A 14877-nucleotide genomic window follows, 5' to 3' on the forward strand; every position below is an offset into this window, starting at 1 on the left:
TGTAAATACATTAGTCTTTACACTATTGAAGAAAAATTTTATTACTTCAAAAACACATATCCCAATACACAAACTTATTTTTCTCTATTTATTATTATTATAGATTTTTTTAATATAAAATAGATTATAATTTTTCGTTACAAACTATTGGAAAAACTTTTATATAACTATGAAAATGTTCACACCAACAATCAACTAATATGCATATTAATTGGTGATTTGAACATGAAATATCATTATTGAGCTCACTATAGAACGATTGGGTTATTGGTATATACAAGAAGCGAATGCTAAGGAGCAAACATAACACACATTGCTAAGCAATCCAATTCACTGAGAATCACAGGTTGAGGGTAAGGACTTAGGATTGGATCATGGTGAGAAAGAAACATGATTGGCACATGTGTCTGCAAAATTAATGCACGAGTGAGTAACAATAACAAGTCACAGCCATTAACTTCCATTCATTCAAGAAAATACTAGTAAAACAGTAGTACTAAGCAATAAGTAACCACGACCACTGATTTTGATGATGACCTTGTAATAGCTAGCTGATAACTGCTAAATAATTGTGAATTTATAGGAGTTAAATAGTCAAATTTTGGTTTAAAATTAATTATTTAGCAGTTATTTGTAATTAAAAGTGAGAAAATTAATTTAATTGAATTTCTGGTTGCAGATACAAAAAATAAGGTTGCATTTAGCAAAAATGGCACAGAAAGGAAGAAAAAAAAAAGAAGAAATTCTGAAGCAGGCCCAATCCAATAGGGGCGCTAAGCGCGCATCAGGCGCTAAGCGAACAACTAACTGCAGGCGCTGAGCGTGGCGTTAAGCACGAAGGTGGAAACCGTTACGCGCGCTAAGCCCAGCTAGGCGCCCAGCGCGCGATCCAACAGAAGCACAGGCCCAGCGTGCATGGCGCGCCCAGCGCGCGATCTGAACGCGCTAAGCGCGAGATGTGGCGCTGAGCGCGACTACGAAGACCCATAAGCCCACTTCAGCAACTATAAATAGAGAGGCAGTCCCAAGGAAACTTCATCCCGTCTTAGAGCACCACTCTCAGTACTTCAAGCCTGAGTTTTCTTCCCTCTCTATATTCTTTGTTTTGTTAGCCTATTCTTTCTTTCATCCCCAGTTGTAAGCCCTCAATGGCCATGAGTGGCTAAACCCCTAGTTAGGGCCTAGCAGGCCTAAAAAGCCAACGATGTACAATGAGCTTCAAGAGTTATCAATGCAAAGGAATTTATTCCAGGTTTTTCTGTTCTATTTCGTTTCTTGTATTCTTGCATTCATTCTTAGATCTCTTTTTGGGTTTTATTCGCTCGGGAGAGGGTAAGTCCCAATAAATATTTAAGATTCAATGCATGCATCAGTTTTAGGGGTTATACGCTTGGGAAAGGGTAACGCCTAATAGAACATCTAAAGAAAAGAATCATTGGGTTAGCATTGCTAGGCATAGAATGATAACTCACTGCCCATGCATTTAAGCAACATCTAGAACTTAATCTTAATGCATTTTAATTATTGAATCTTCGCAAAGGAATTTGGGAGATAGGTAGTTAAAATAGGCTTGCCAACGTGAGGCATCAGGGGCAAGTAGTCAATAGATGTGGGTAGAACTAATACCATTTCATTGATAATGAATATCATATTTACATGCATCGTAGGCCAATTGGGTTTGTCTGGTCTTGGCATTTCTATCAATTGTTTTCCCTTTTACTTATTTGTTTTAGTAATAGCACTCTATTCTTACTTTTATTCCTGTTTTTAATATTTTACTTTCGCTTACAAATTGAGGAGTATTTAATAAGTGCAATAAAATCCCTGTGGACACGATACTCGGACTTCCGAGATTTACTACTTGTAACGATTTGGTGCACTTGCCAAAGTCTTAACAAGTTTTTGGCGCCGTTGCCGGGGATTTTGTTTTCGCACTTAATACTATATCAGTTTGTAAGCCCAACTCTTCTTTTCTTGGCTTACTTTATCAGTATTTTTTTTTCTTTACTTCTATTCTTTCTTTCTTTCTTCTATAATTGCACGGGTAGTGCCTTCTTGTTTTTATGCGACTTAGAACTGCATCTGGAGACGTGGTCCCTATCAACTTGGAAATAGAAGCCACTTGTCGGCGTAACAACGCTGCAAGAAGAAGAAGGGAACAAGACACCGAAGGAAGCAGTCACACATCACCTCCTCTCTCTCCACATCACGCTGAAATGGACGGGGAACCGGCACGAAGAGTCACCTTAGAGGACTTCTCCAACACCGCCACTCCTCAGTTCTTCATAAGCATTGCAAGACCGGAGGTGCAAGCCGCAAATATCTCCTACCCGCATTCCCTTATACAGTTAATCCAAGGGAATCTCTTCCATGGTCTTCCAAGCGAAGATCCATATGCTCACCTTGCCTCGTACATCGAAATATGCAACACCGTAAAGATTGCTGGAGTCCCAGAAGATGCGGTACGCCTTAACCTCTTCTCTTTTTCTCTAGCAGGAGAGGCAAAACGATGTGTTAGTGCTTAGCTTTACTAAGCTTTAAAAGATTGGCTAAGATTTTGTTAAAACATAAGCACTTAGACAATGAAGGAAAGCTGGAGTTGCTGCACATGATGTCCAACGTTATGTCAAAGAATAAGATCGGGCTGCACAATGCACAAGGCAAGATAAAGTGTCAAATGAAGAATTGAAGCTGCAGGATTCACGATGTCGGATACAATGTCCAGGACATCCTGCCTGAAAATACTGGAATTGCTAAAAGCATTGAAGCTGCAGGATCCACGATGTCGGATACAATGTCCAGGACATCCTGCCCGAAAATACTGGAGTTGCTAAAAGCATTGAAGTTGCAGGATCCACGATGTCGGATACGATGTCCAGGACATCTTGCCCGAAAATACTGGACATATAAATCTGTTATATCTTTAACAGATTATTGTGCAGTTAGCAAGAGATAAGATGATCTATCTTTAGGAACGAATTAAAAGATAATTAAAGTTCGAATTACAAACTAGAAGAGTTCGTTCAGGGATTAAAGATTAAAGATTAAAGATAAAAACTAAAAGATCAAACTGTATCTTTTAGTTCTTTAAGTGCAGATTTTCAGGAAGAATGATAGATCTCATCCAGCACAAGTAGTTGCAGCCCAGAAACGCACACTGCTATATAAACATGGAGGCTGCACGAGTTCTGTACCAAGTCCGGGATTGAAGAGTTATTTTGTGAGTTTTGGGACTTGAGTGTTTTGTGAGCCACCTTGATGGTACCCTAACATCAAGTGTTGGACCTGAGTGTGTAGAGTTGATCTCTAGTGTGTAGAGTTGATCTCTAGTGTGTGGAGTTGATCTCTATTGTTCAGAGAGCAATCTCTGGTGTGTCTTTGATTTAATTGTAAACACGGGAGTGTGATTGAGAGGGAGTGAGCGGGGTTCTCATATCTAAGAGTGGCTCTTAGGTAGAGGTCGCACGGGTAGTGGTTAGGTGAGAAGGTTGTAAACAGTGGCTGTTAGACCTTGAACTAACACTATTTTAGTGGATTTCCTCCCTGGCTTGGTAGCCCCCAGATGTAGGTGAGGTTGCACCGAACTGGGTTAACAATTCTCTTGTGTAATTTACTTGTTTAAACTGTACACACTGTCAAATATAATCTGCATGTTCTGAAGCGTGATGTCGTGACATCCTGTACGACATCTGTCCCCAGTATCAGAATTTCACGATGGTTGCACTCTTTCAAAGGCAACAGCTTAAGAACCTGGGAAGAAGTAGTGGAAAAGTTTTTAAAGAAGTACTTCCCAGAGTCGAAGACCGCCGAAGGGAAAATGGAGATTTCCTCCTTCCACCAATTTCCGGATGAGTCCCTCAGCGAAGCATTAGACCGTTTTCACGGGCTGTTACGAAAGACACCGACACACGGATACAGCGAGCCGGTACAACTAAATATATTCATCGATGGCTTGCGACCTCACTCAAAACAGCTACTAGACGCGTCCGCAGGGGGAAAAATCAAACTGAAGACTCCAGAAGAAGCGATGGAGCTTATCGAGAACATGGCGGCCAGTGACCAAGCAATCCTTCGTGATCGAAGCTTTGTGCCTACAAAAAGAAGCCTTTTGGAACTTGGCACGCAAGACGCGACATTGGCACAGAACAAGCTGTTGACGAGGCAGATTGAAGCCCTTACTGAAACCCTCAGCAAATTACCTCAACAGTTACAAGCGGTAAGTTCTTCTCACTCATCTGTTTTGCAGGTAGAAGGATGCCCCACATGTGCAGGAACCCATGAGCCTGGCCAGTGTGTAAGCCAACAGGATACTTCTCGAGAAGTAAACTATATGGGCGTACCAAATCGCGGATTCCAGGGCTACAACCAGGGGAACTCATCTGGATTCCACCAAGGGGGGGCAGGATTCAATCATGGGCCACCAGGATTCAATCAAGGAAGGAACTTCACGCAAGGTTCAGGGTGGAGGAATCAGGGAAACCAGTACAAGGAGCAGAGGAATCAACAACCATACCAACCGCCATACCAACATCCTAGTCAGGGCCCCAACCAGCAAGACAAGCCCACCAACATAGAAGAACTCTTGCTGCAATTTATCCAGGAGACACGGTCCCATCAGAAGAGCACGGATGCAGCCATTCGGAATCTGGAAGTTCAAATGGGCCAATTGGCACAAGACAAAGCTGAACGGCCCACTCGAACTTTCGGGGCTAACACAGAGAAGAATCCAAAGGAAGAATGCAAGGCCGTGCTGACTCGAGGGCAAAAGAAAGCACAGGAGGAAGGTAAGGTTGAAGAAGAAGACCAGACAGAGGAAGATAGGACAGAGACACAGGAGGAAAGGACAGAAGAAGAAGAAGAGAAGGTGGCACCACCACCTACAACCAAGAGCCAGAAAGCGCGGGAAGCCAAGAAAGAAGAACCACCAGCCCTACCACAAGATCTCCGATATCCTGTGGTGCCCACCAAGAAGAACAAAGAACGCTACTTCAAGCGTTTCTTGGAAATATTCAAAGGGCTGAAGATTACTATGCCATTCGGGGAAGCCTTACAGCAGATGCCCCTCTACTCCAAATTTATGAAGGACATCCTCACCAAGAAGGGGAAGTACATAGACAATGAGAACATTGTGGTAGGGGGTAACTGCAGCGCTATAATACAGAGGAAGCTACCCAAGAAGTTTAAGGACCCCGGAAGTGTTACCATCCCATGCACCATAGGGAAGGAGACGGTGAACAAGGCCCTCATTGACTTAGGAGCAAACATCAATCTGATGCCCTTGTCAATGTGTAAAAGAATTGGGAATCTGAAGATCGATCCTACCAAGATGACGCTTCAGCTAGCAGACCGTTCGATTACACGACCTTACGGGGTGGTAGAAGATGTCCTAGTCAAGGTCCGCCACTTTACTTTCCCGGTGGACTTTGTGGTCATGGATATCGAAGAAGACGCAGACATTCCCCTCATTTTAGGCAGACCATTCATGCTGACTGCCAACTGTGTGGTGGATATGGGGAATGAGAACTTGGAGCTGAGTATTGACAACCAGAAGATCACCTTCGACCTCTTCAAAGCAATGAAGTATCCACAGGAAGGTTGGAAGTGTTTCAGAGTAGAAGAGATTGATAAGGAAGATGCCAGTATTCTCGAGACACCACAGTCTTCACTGGAGAAAGCAATGGTAAATGCTTTGGACTGTCTGACCAGTGAAGAGGAGGAAGATCTAAAGGCTTGCTTGGAAGACTTGGATCGACAAGACAGTATTCCGGAGGGAGAAGCCAAGTTTGAGACGCTAGAAGAGAAAGTTCCGTCCGAGAAGAAGAAGGTAGAGTTGAAGATATTGCCAGATCACCTAAAGTATGTGTTCTTGGAGGAAGACAAGCCTGTAGTAATCAGCAATGCACTCACAATAGAAGAAGAAAACATGTTAGTAGGTATCCTCAAGAAACACAGGGAAGCTATTGGATGGCATATATCGGATCTCAAGGGAATCAGCCCTGCTTATTGCATGCACAGGATAATGATGGAAGAGGATTACAAGCCAATCCGGCAACCCCAGAGACGGCTAAATCCGACAATGAAGGCGGGACTCATATACCCCATCTCTGACAGTGCTTGGGTAAGCCCAGTACAGGTGGTTCCCAAGAAAGGTGGAATGACAGTGGTGCGGAATGAGAAGAATGACCTGATACCAACAAGAACTGTCACGGGCTGGCGAATGTGCATCGACTATCGCAAGCTGAATGAGGCCACCCGAAAGGACCACTTCCCTCTACCGTTCTTGGATCAGATGCTGGAGAGACTTGCAGGGCAGGCGTATTATTGTTTCTTGGATGGATACTCAGGATATAATCAGATTGCGGTGGACCCTAGAGACCAGGAGAAGACGGCCTTCACATGCCCTTTTGGCGTCTTTGCTTACAAAAGGATGCCATTCGGGTTATGTAATGCACCAGCCACATTTTAGAGGTGCATGCTGGCCATTTTTTCAAACATGGTGGAGAAAAGCATCGAAGTGTTCATGGATGACTTCTCGGTTTTCGGATCCTCATTCGATAGTTGCTTGAGGAACCTAGAGATGGTACTTCAGAGATGCGTAGAGACTAATCTAGTCCTGAATTGGGAGAATTGTCATTTCATGGTCCGAGAAGGCATAGTCCTAGGCCACAAGATCTCAGCTAGAGGGATTGAAGTTGACCGGGCAAAGATAGATGTTATAGAGAAGCTGCCACCACCACTGAATGTTAAAGGTGTCAGAAGTTTCTTAGGGCATGCAGGGTTCTACAGGAGATTCATCAAGGATTTTTCAAAGATTGCTAGACCCCTAAGCAACCTGCTGAATAAAGATGTGGCCTTCAAGTTTGATGAAGAATGTTCAGCAGCATTTCAGACACTGAAGGACAAGCTTACTACTGCACCTGTGATGATTGCACCCGACTGGAGTAAAGACTTTGAGCTGATGTGCGATGCCAGTGATTACGCCATAGGAGCAGTCCTTGGACAGAGACATGATAAGGTATTTCATGCTATTTATTATGCTAGCAGGGTCCTGAATGAAGCACAGTTGAATTATGCCACCACGGAAAAGGAAATGCTAGTTGTTGTCTTTGCCTTGGAGAAGTTCAGATCATACTTGATAGGATCGAAGGTCACCATTTTCACAGATCATGCTGCCATCAAGCACCTACTTCCCAAGACAGATTCGAAGCCAAGGCTGATTAGATGGGTCCTCTTATTGCAAGAATTCGACATCGTCATCAAGGATAAGAGAGGATCCGAGAATGTGGTAGCCGATCACTTATCTCGGTTAAAGAATGAAGAAGTCACTAAGGAAGAGCCAGAGGTAAGAGATGAATTTCCTGATGAGTTTCTTTTGCAGGTTACCACCAGACCTTGGTTTGCAGATATGGCAAACTACAAAGCCACGGGAGTCATTCCAGAGGAGTACATTTGGAATCAGAGGAAGAAGTTCCTACATGACACACGCTTCTATGTTTGGGATGACCCCCATTTGTTCAAAGCAGGGGCAGATAATGTATTGAGAAGATGTGTCACAAATGAAGAAGCACGAAGCATTCTTTGGCACTGTCACAGTTCATCATACGGCGGACATCATAGCGGGGACAGAACAACAGCAAAAGTGTTACAATCAGGTTTTTTCTGGCCCTTTCTTTTTTAAGATGCTTACGAGTTTGTGCGTTGTTGTGATAGATGCCAGAGAACAGGGGGGATATCACGGAGAAATGAGATGCCGTTGCAGAACATCATGGAGGTGGAAATCTTTGACTGTTGGGGCATAGACTTCATGGGACCCCTGCCTTCGTCATACGGGAATATTTACATCTTGGTAGCAGTTGACTATGTCTCCAAGTGGGTGGAGGCCATAGCTACGCCGAAGGACGATGCCAGGGTTGTAATCAAGTTTCTAAAGAAGAACATTTTCTCCCGCTTCGGAGTCCCACGAGCCTTGATCAGTGATGGAGGAACGCATTTCTGCAACAATCAGTTGAAGAAAGTCCTGGAGCACTATAATGTCCGACATAAGGTGGCCACACCTTATCATCCTCAGACGAATGGCCAAGCAGAAATCTCTAACAGGGAGCTCAAGCGAATCCTAGAGAAGAGAGTTGCATCATCCAGAAAGGATTGGGCCTTGAAGCTCGATGATACTCTCTGGGCCTATAGGACAGCGTTCAAGACCCCCATCGGCTTATCACCGTTCCAGCTAGTGTATGAGAAGTCATGCCATTTACCAGTGGAGCTGGAGCACAAAGCATATTGGGCACTCCGATTGCTTAACTTTGACAATAATGCATGCGGGGAAAAGAGGAAACTGCAGCTTCAGGAGTTAGAAGAGATGAGACTGAATGCCTATGAATCGTCCAGAATTTACAAGGAAAGAACAAAGGCATATCATGATAAGAAGCTGCAGAGGAGAGAATTCCAGCCAGGACAGCAGGTATTGCTCTTTAACTCAAGACTAAGGCTGTTTCCAGGTAAGCTGAAATCCAAGTGGTCTGGGCCGTTTATCATAAAAGAAGTTAGACCTCATGGAGCAGTAGAATTGGTGGACCCTAGAGAAGGGAGCTTCGAGAAGAAATGGATCGTCAATGGCCAGCGCTTAAAGCCGTATAACGGAGGACAATTAGAGCGATTGACGACCATTATCTATTTAAATGATCCTTGAGAGAGCCTACTGTCTAGCTAAGGACAATAAACTAAGCGCTGGTTGGGAGGCAACCCAACATTTAGTGTAAAAATGTAGAGTTTTATTTCTGTAAAAAAAAAAAAAAAGCCCAACAGGTGCAAACAGCAAACATGGGGTACGAAAAGCAAAAGCCCAAGGTACAGATAGCAAAAGAAGGGGTGCCAATAGCAGAAGTCAAGTGAGCTACACGAAGCCACGCGCTTAGCGCGCGACATCGCGCTAAGCGCCCAGGTAAGTTTTTAAAATTTGAATTTTTAAGCTGAGGGGCAACCAAGGGACGTTTTCCCTTGGTGCGCTTAGCGCCCTCAGGCGTGCTAAGCGCGAACGTCATAAATTCTGGGGAGTTTTCGAAACTCCCCAACCCCTCAGTTGCCCCCAGGGGTTTTTATTTCAGAACCCATATTTTCTTTTTTCTTTTTCTTTACGCCTCAGCATCTATACTCTCCTTTCTTCTCTGCATTCTCTCTTTCTCTATCGGCAACTACCTGTTTTTCTTGTGCTTTTCACGCGGTTCTCAAGACCAGGATGTCTTCTCGCAAGCGCCGTGCCGTGCCCACACCAGGGGAAGCGTCCAACTGGGACACTTCCCGCTTCACATCTGAGATAGCTTGGCACAGGTACCAAGACAACATTCAGCTCCGGAACATCCTTCCGGAGAGGAATGTTGAACTGGGACCCGGGATGTTTGACGAGTTCCTCCAGGAACTCAGGAGGCGCAGATGGGACCAGGTGCTGACTCACCTTCCGGAGAAGCGGATCGACGTGGCTCTGGTGAAAGAGTTCTATTCGAACCTTTATGATCCAGAGGACCACAGTCCCAGATTCTGCAGGGTGCGAGGACAGGTCGTTCGTTTTGATGCTGACACCATTAACGACTTCCTCGACACCCCGGTTTTTTTGGAGGACGGGGAGGAGTATCCAGCATACACCAGATACCTCAGCACTCACCCCGATCCTGACACCATCGCGGCCACACTGTGCACTCCAGGGGGGCGCTTTGTCCTTAATGTTGATGGTCTCCCCTGGAAGCTCCTGGAAGGACATGATGAAACTTGCTCAGACATGGAGTGTCCTTTCTTACTACGATCTTGCGCCCACTTCTCACACTTCTGATGTTAATCTTGACAGGGCCTGCTTGATCTACGGTTTGGTGAGCCGCATGGACATGGATGTGGGCAGCTTTATATCACAGCAGATCAGCCAGATTGCCCAGTCCAGCACCTCGAGGCTCGGGTTCCCAACGTTGATTATAGCGCTGTGTGACATTCAGGGGGTGGTTTCTGATACCCTGATCTTTGAGTCACTCAGACCTGCGATCAACCTAGCCTATGTGAAGAAGAACTGCTGGAACCCCGCCGACCCATCGATCACGTTCCCTGGGCCTCGCCGCACACGTACCAGAGCTTCAGCATCAGCTTCCGAGGCCCCTCTTCCTACCCAGTCTCCGTCTCAGCCATCCCAGCGACCGCGACATCCACCTGCTTCCACCTCAGCATCCATGGACACGCATGGGCAGATGCTGAGGTCCCTTCACGTTGGACAGCAGCTCATCATGGAGAATATGCACAGGCTGTCCCTACACCTGCAGATGGACCCCCCGCTCACCACTCCAGAGGCTTATCGTCAGCGAGTCGCCTGGCCAGGAGACCAGCCCTCCACTGACAGGGGGGAAGAGCCTTCTGGAGCCGCTGAGGATCCTACAGTCGATGAGGACCTCATTGCTGACTTAGCCACCGCTGACTGGGGCCCATGGGCAGACTTGGGCGGAGGCAGTTGATTTTTTTATGTTTTCCTTATTTCCCCGGCAACGGCGCAAAAAACTTGTTAACTCGTTGGCAAGTGCACCAAATCGTCACAAGTAGTAAATCTCGGAAGTCCGAGTGTCGAATCCACAGGGACTTTGTTTGTACTTAGATTAATGCAAATCCAATTTAAAAGCAAGAGATAAGAAATTTAAAATTTAAAATAAAAGATAAAGACAATAGATAAGATAAGATGAAAGAAATTTAAAATAAAAGATAAAGATAATAGATAAGATAAGATAAAAGATTTTTAAAATTTAAAATAAAAGAAAAAGATAAAGTCAAGATAAGATAATGTTGGGAACTGACTTGCCTAGCCTGCCTAGGATGTATGAGTTTATGATTTTTTCTTTACCAATTCAGGTGATTCTATCCTACCCACATCTATTCATTTACTTGGCCCTGATGCCTCACGATAACAAGCCTACCTTAATTACCTATCTTCCAAATGCCTTTGCAAAGACTCAATAACTAAGGTGCATTAAGATTAAATTCTAGATGTTTGTTTTGACGCATGGGCATAATGCAATCACTCTATGCCTAGCAATGATTTTATTATGATATCTTTTCTTCTTGTTCTATTAGAAGTTATCCTCTCCCGAGCATCGAACCCCTAAAACTAATGCATGCATATCTTCTTTAAATCTTATTTAGAAGTTACCCTCTCCCGAGTGGACTAACCCCAACGGAATATAAAAGATGAGTATGCAAGATAAAAACAGAAAAGAAAATAGGAATGAAAAACCTGTATTGCATTGATAAATAGTGAAGAGTACATCATACATCACATTGGCTTCTAGGCCTGCCAGACCCTAACTAAGGGTTTAGCCACTCATGGTCATTGAGGGCTTTACAATGAGAAGGGGTGAAAGAAAGAAAGAGAGTAAATGAAACCCCTAGGAGAGGGGGTTCTGTTGTGGTGTGTCTGTCCCTTGGACTGACTCTCTATTTATAGCTGCTGAAGTGAGCTTTGGGCCTTCGTAGGCGCGCTCAGCGCGACACCCCTAATTGGCCAAGTAACACTAAACCCTAATTACTCAACTACCTATAAACCCTCATTAGTCAAATACCCCTAAACCCGAATTTGTCAAGTAACCCTAAACTCTTATTTGTCAAATATCCCTAAACCCAATTAGTCAAGCAACCCTATTTTTTCAAATAACCCTAAACCCTAATTTATCAAACACACTTAAACCCCAATTAGTAAAGTAAACCTAAACCATGATCTATCAAATATAGATAAACCCTAATTAGTCAAGTAACTGTATCCCTAATTTGTAAAATAACCCTAAACCCTAAGCATTCAAGTAACACTAAACCCTAATTAGTCAAGTACACATAAACCCCAATTTGTCAAGTAACACGTGAATCCTAAATTTTCAAATACTCATAAACCCTAATAAATCAAATAACCCTAAACCCTAATTGGTCAAGTAACACAATATTCTAATTTGTCAAATAACCCTACACCCTAATTAGTCAAGTACCACTAAACCTTAATTAGTCAAGTACCTATAAATCTTAATTAGTCACATACACCTAAACCCCAAATTGTCAAGTAACCCTAAACCTTAATTTTCAAATACCCATAAACCCTAATTAGTCAAGTAACCCTAATTTGTCAAATACCCCTAAACCCTAATTGGCCAAGTAACACTAAACCCTAATTAACTCAACTACACATAAACCCTCATTAGTCAAATACCCCTAAATCCGAATTCGTCAAGTAACCCTAAACCCTTATTTGTCAAATACCCCTAAACCCAATTAGTCAAGCAACCCTATCTTTTCAAATAATCCTAAACCCTAATTGGTCATGTAACACTAAACCCTAATAAATCAAGTACAATAAACCATAATTAGTCAAATACCACTAAAAGCTTATTTGTAAAGAAACCCTGAACCCTACTTTGTCAAATACCCATTAAAACTCAATCAGTCAAGTAATCCTAAACCCTTATCTTTGAAATACCCCTAAACCATAACCAGCAAAGTAACCCTAAAGTCTAATTTGTCAAATAACCATAAATACCCCTAAACCATAACTAGCAAAGTAACCCTAAAGTCTAATTTGTCAAATAACCATAAACCCTAATTAGTTAAGTAACACAAAACCCTAATTAGTCAAGTACACATAAATCTGAAATAGTCAAACACACATAAACCCCAATTTCTCAAGTAACCCTAAACATCTAATTTTTCAAATACCCCTAAATCCTACTTAGTCAAGTAACCTAATTAGTCAAGTACCCCTAAACCCTTATTAGTCAAATATCCTTATTTCCTACTTTGTCAAATACCCCTAAACCTTAACTACTCAAGTACCCATAAACCGTAATTAGTCAAATACCGCTAAATCCTAATTTGTCAAGTAACCAAAAAACCTTATTTGTAAAATACCCCTAAATTATAATTAGTCAAGTAACCCTAATTTGTCATATAACCCTAAACTCTAATTAGTCAAGTAACTCTAATTTGTCAAATAATCCTAAACGCTAATTGGTCAAGTAACACTAAACCCTAATAACTCAACTACACATAAACCCTCGTTACTCAAATACCCCTAAAACCTATACACTAAGTTGTCAAATACCCGTAAACTCTAATTAGTGAAGTATCCGTAAACCCTAAGTTTTTAAAATAGTCATAAACCCTAATTGGTCAATGAACACAAAACCCTAATTAGTCAAGTACAAATCACCCTAATTAGTGAAATACCCATAAACCCAAATTTGTCAAATACCCTTAAACCCCAACTAGTCAACTAGACCTAAACCTTGATTAGTCAATACTTCTAAACCCTAATTAAGGGATCTCAACTCATCTAATATCTTATACAAGGGGTCCTTAGGAGTAAAACCCTCACCATTAACACTAGATGAAGAATGAAGACTCATGTTGGTTCCTAAGTTATGGTTCTTTCTTGTTGGGGGTTTGAAAACAAAAGGTAAAAGAAACTATGATTGAAACTAGCCAAAATAAACACTAAAAGAGGTGTGAAAGATAAGGTAAAAATTAATTGGTAAAAGGAAAGCTACCTAGGCGGTTTGACAATGGAGAGTAAAGGAAATAAGCTATGAAAGTAAGCAAGAAATTAAAGTGCAAGAAATGCAAACTAGGTGGATCCTAAGAGTGTTTGGATGATCTTATTTAAGGTTCCCAACAAAACACTCACTATCCTAAGGGAAAATTGCCTAAAATTATTACACACAAATGGAAGTAGGGTGACCTATTTGAGGCTCCCAACTTACTTCCAATGAAATGCCTTTTTGTTACAAAATTTGAAAGCAAAGCAAATTGTCAATTACAAAATTACAAAAAAAAGTCCTCAATTGTGGTGGCTATTCTATCTTTGATGTTTCACTCAATTTGGAGTGCTTCTTAGTCCAATAGCTCTTAAGGTGGTTGACCCCTTGCTTCTTGACTCAAATTCTTCAAGGTATGACATCAATCCTCCTTTCCAATTCTCTATATGACAAATCACAAGCAAGGAAACAAAGAGACAAACAATAAGCAAAGACAAGCTACCTAGGCGGTTTGACAATGGAGAGTAAAGAAAATAAGCTGTGAAAGTAAGCAAGAAATTAAAGTGCAAGAAATGCAAACTAGGCGGATCCTAAGAGTGTTTGGATGATCTTACTTAAGGTTCCCAACAAAACACTCACTATCCTAAGGAAAAATTGCCTAAAATTATTACACACAAATGGAAGTAGGGTGACCTATTGGAGGCTCCCAACTTACTTCCAATGAAAGGCCTTTTTGTTACAAAATTTGAAAGCAAAGCAAATTGTCAATTACAAAAAAAAAGTCCTCAATTGTGGTGGCTATTCTATCTTTGATGTTTCACTCAATTTGGAGTGTTTCTTAGTCCAATAGCTCTTAAGGTGGTTGACCCCTTGCTTCTTGACTCAAATTCTTCAAGGTATGACATCAATCCTCCTTTCCAATTCCCTATATGACAAATCACAAGCAAGAAAACAAAGAGACAAACAATAAGCAAAGACAAGCTACCTAGGCGGTTTGACAATGAAGAGTAAAGAAAATAAGCTATGAAAGTAAGCAAGAAATTAAAGTGCAAGAAATGCAAACTAGGCAGATCCTAAGAGTGTTTGGATGATCTTATTTAAGGTTCCCAAGAAAACACTCACTATTCTAAGGGAAAATTGCCTAAAATTATTACACACAAATGGAAGTAGGGTGACCTATTGGAGGCTCCCAACTTACTTCCAATGAAAGGCCTTTTTGTTACAAAATTTGAAAGCAAAGCAAATTGTCAATTACAAAATTACAAAAAAAAAGTCCTCAATTGTGGTGGCTATTCTATCTTTGATGTTTCACTCAATTTGGAGTGCTTCTTAGTCCAATAGC

Source organism: Glycine max, chromosome 13, assembly GCF_000004515.6.
Source record: "Glycine max cultivar Williams 82 chromosome 13, Glycine_max_v4.0, whole genome shotgun sequence".
Taxonomy (NCBI): domain Eukaryota; kingdom Viridiplantae; phylum Streptophyta; class Magnoliopsida; order Fabales; family Fabaceae; genus Glycine; species Glycine max.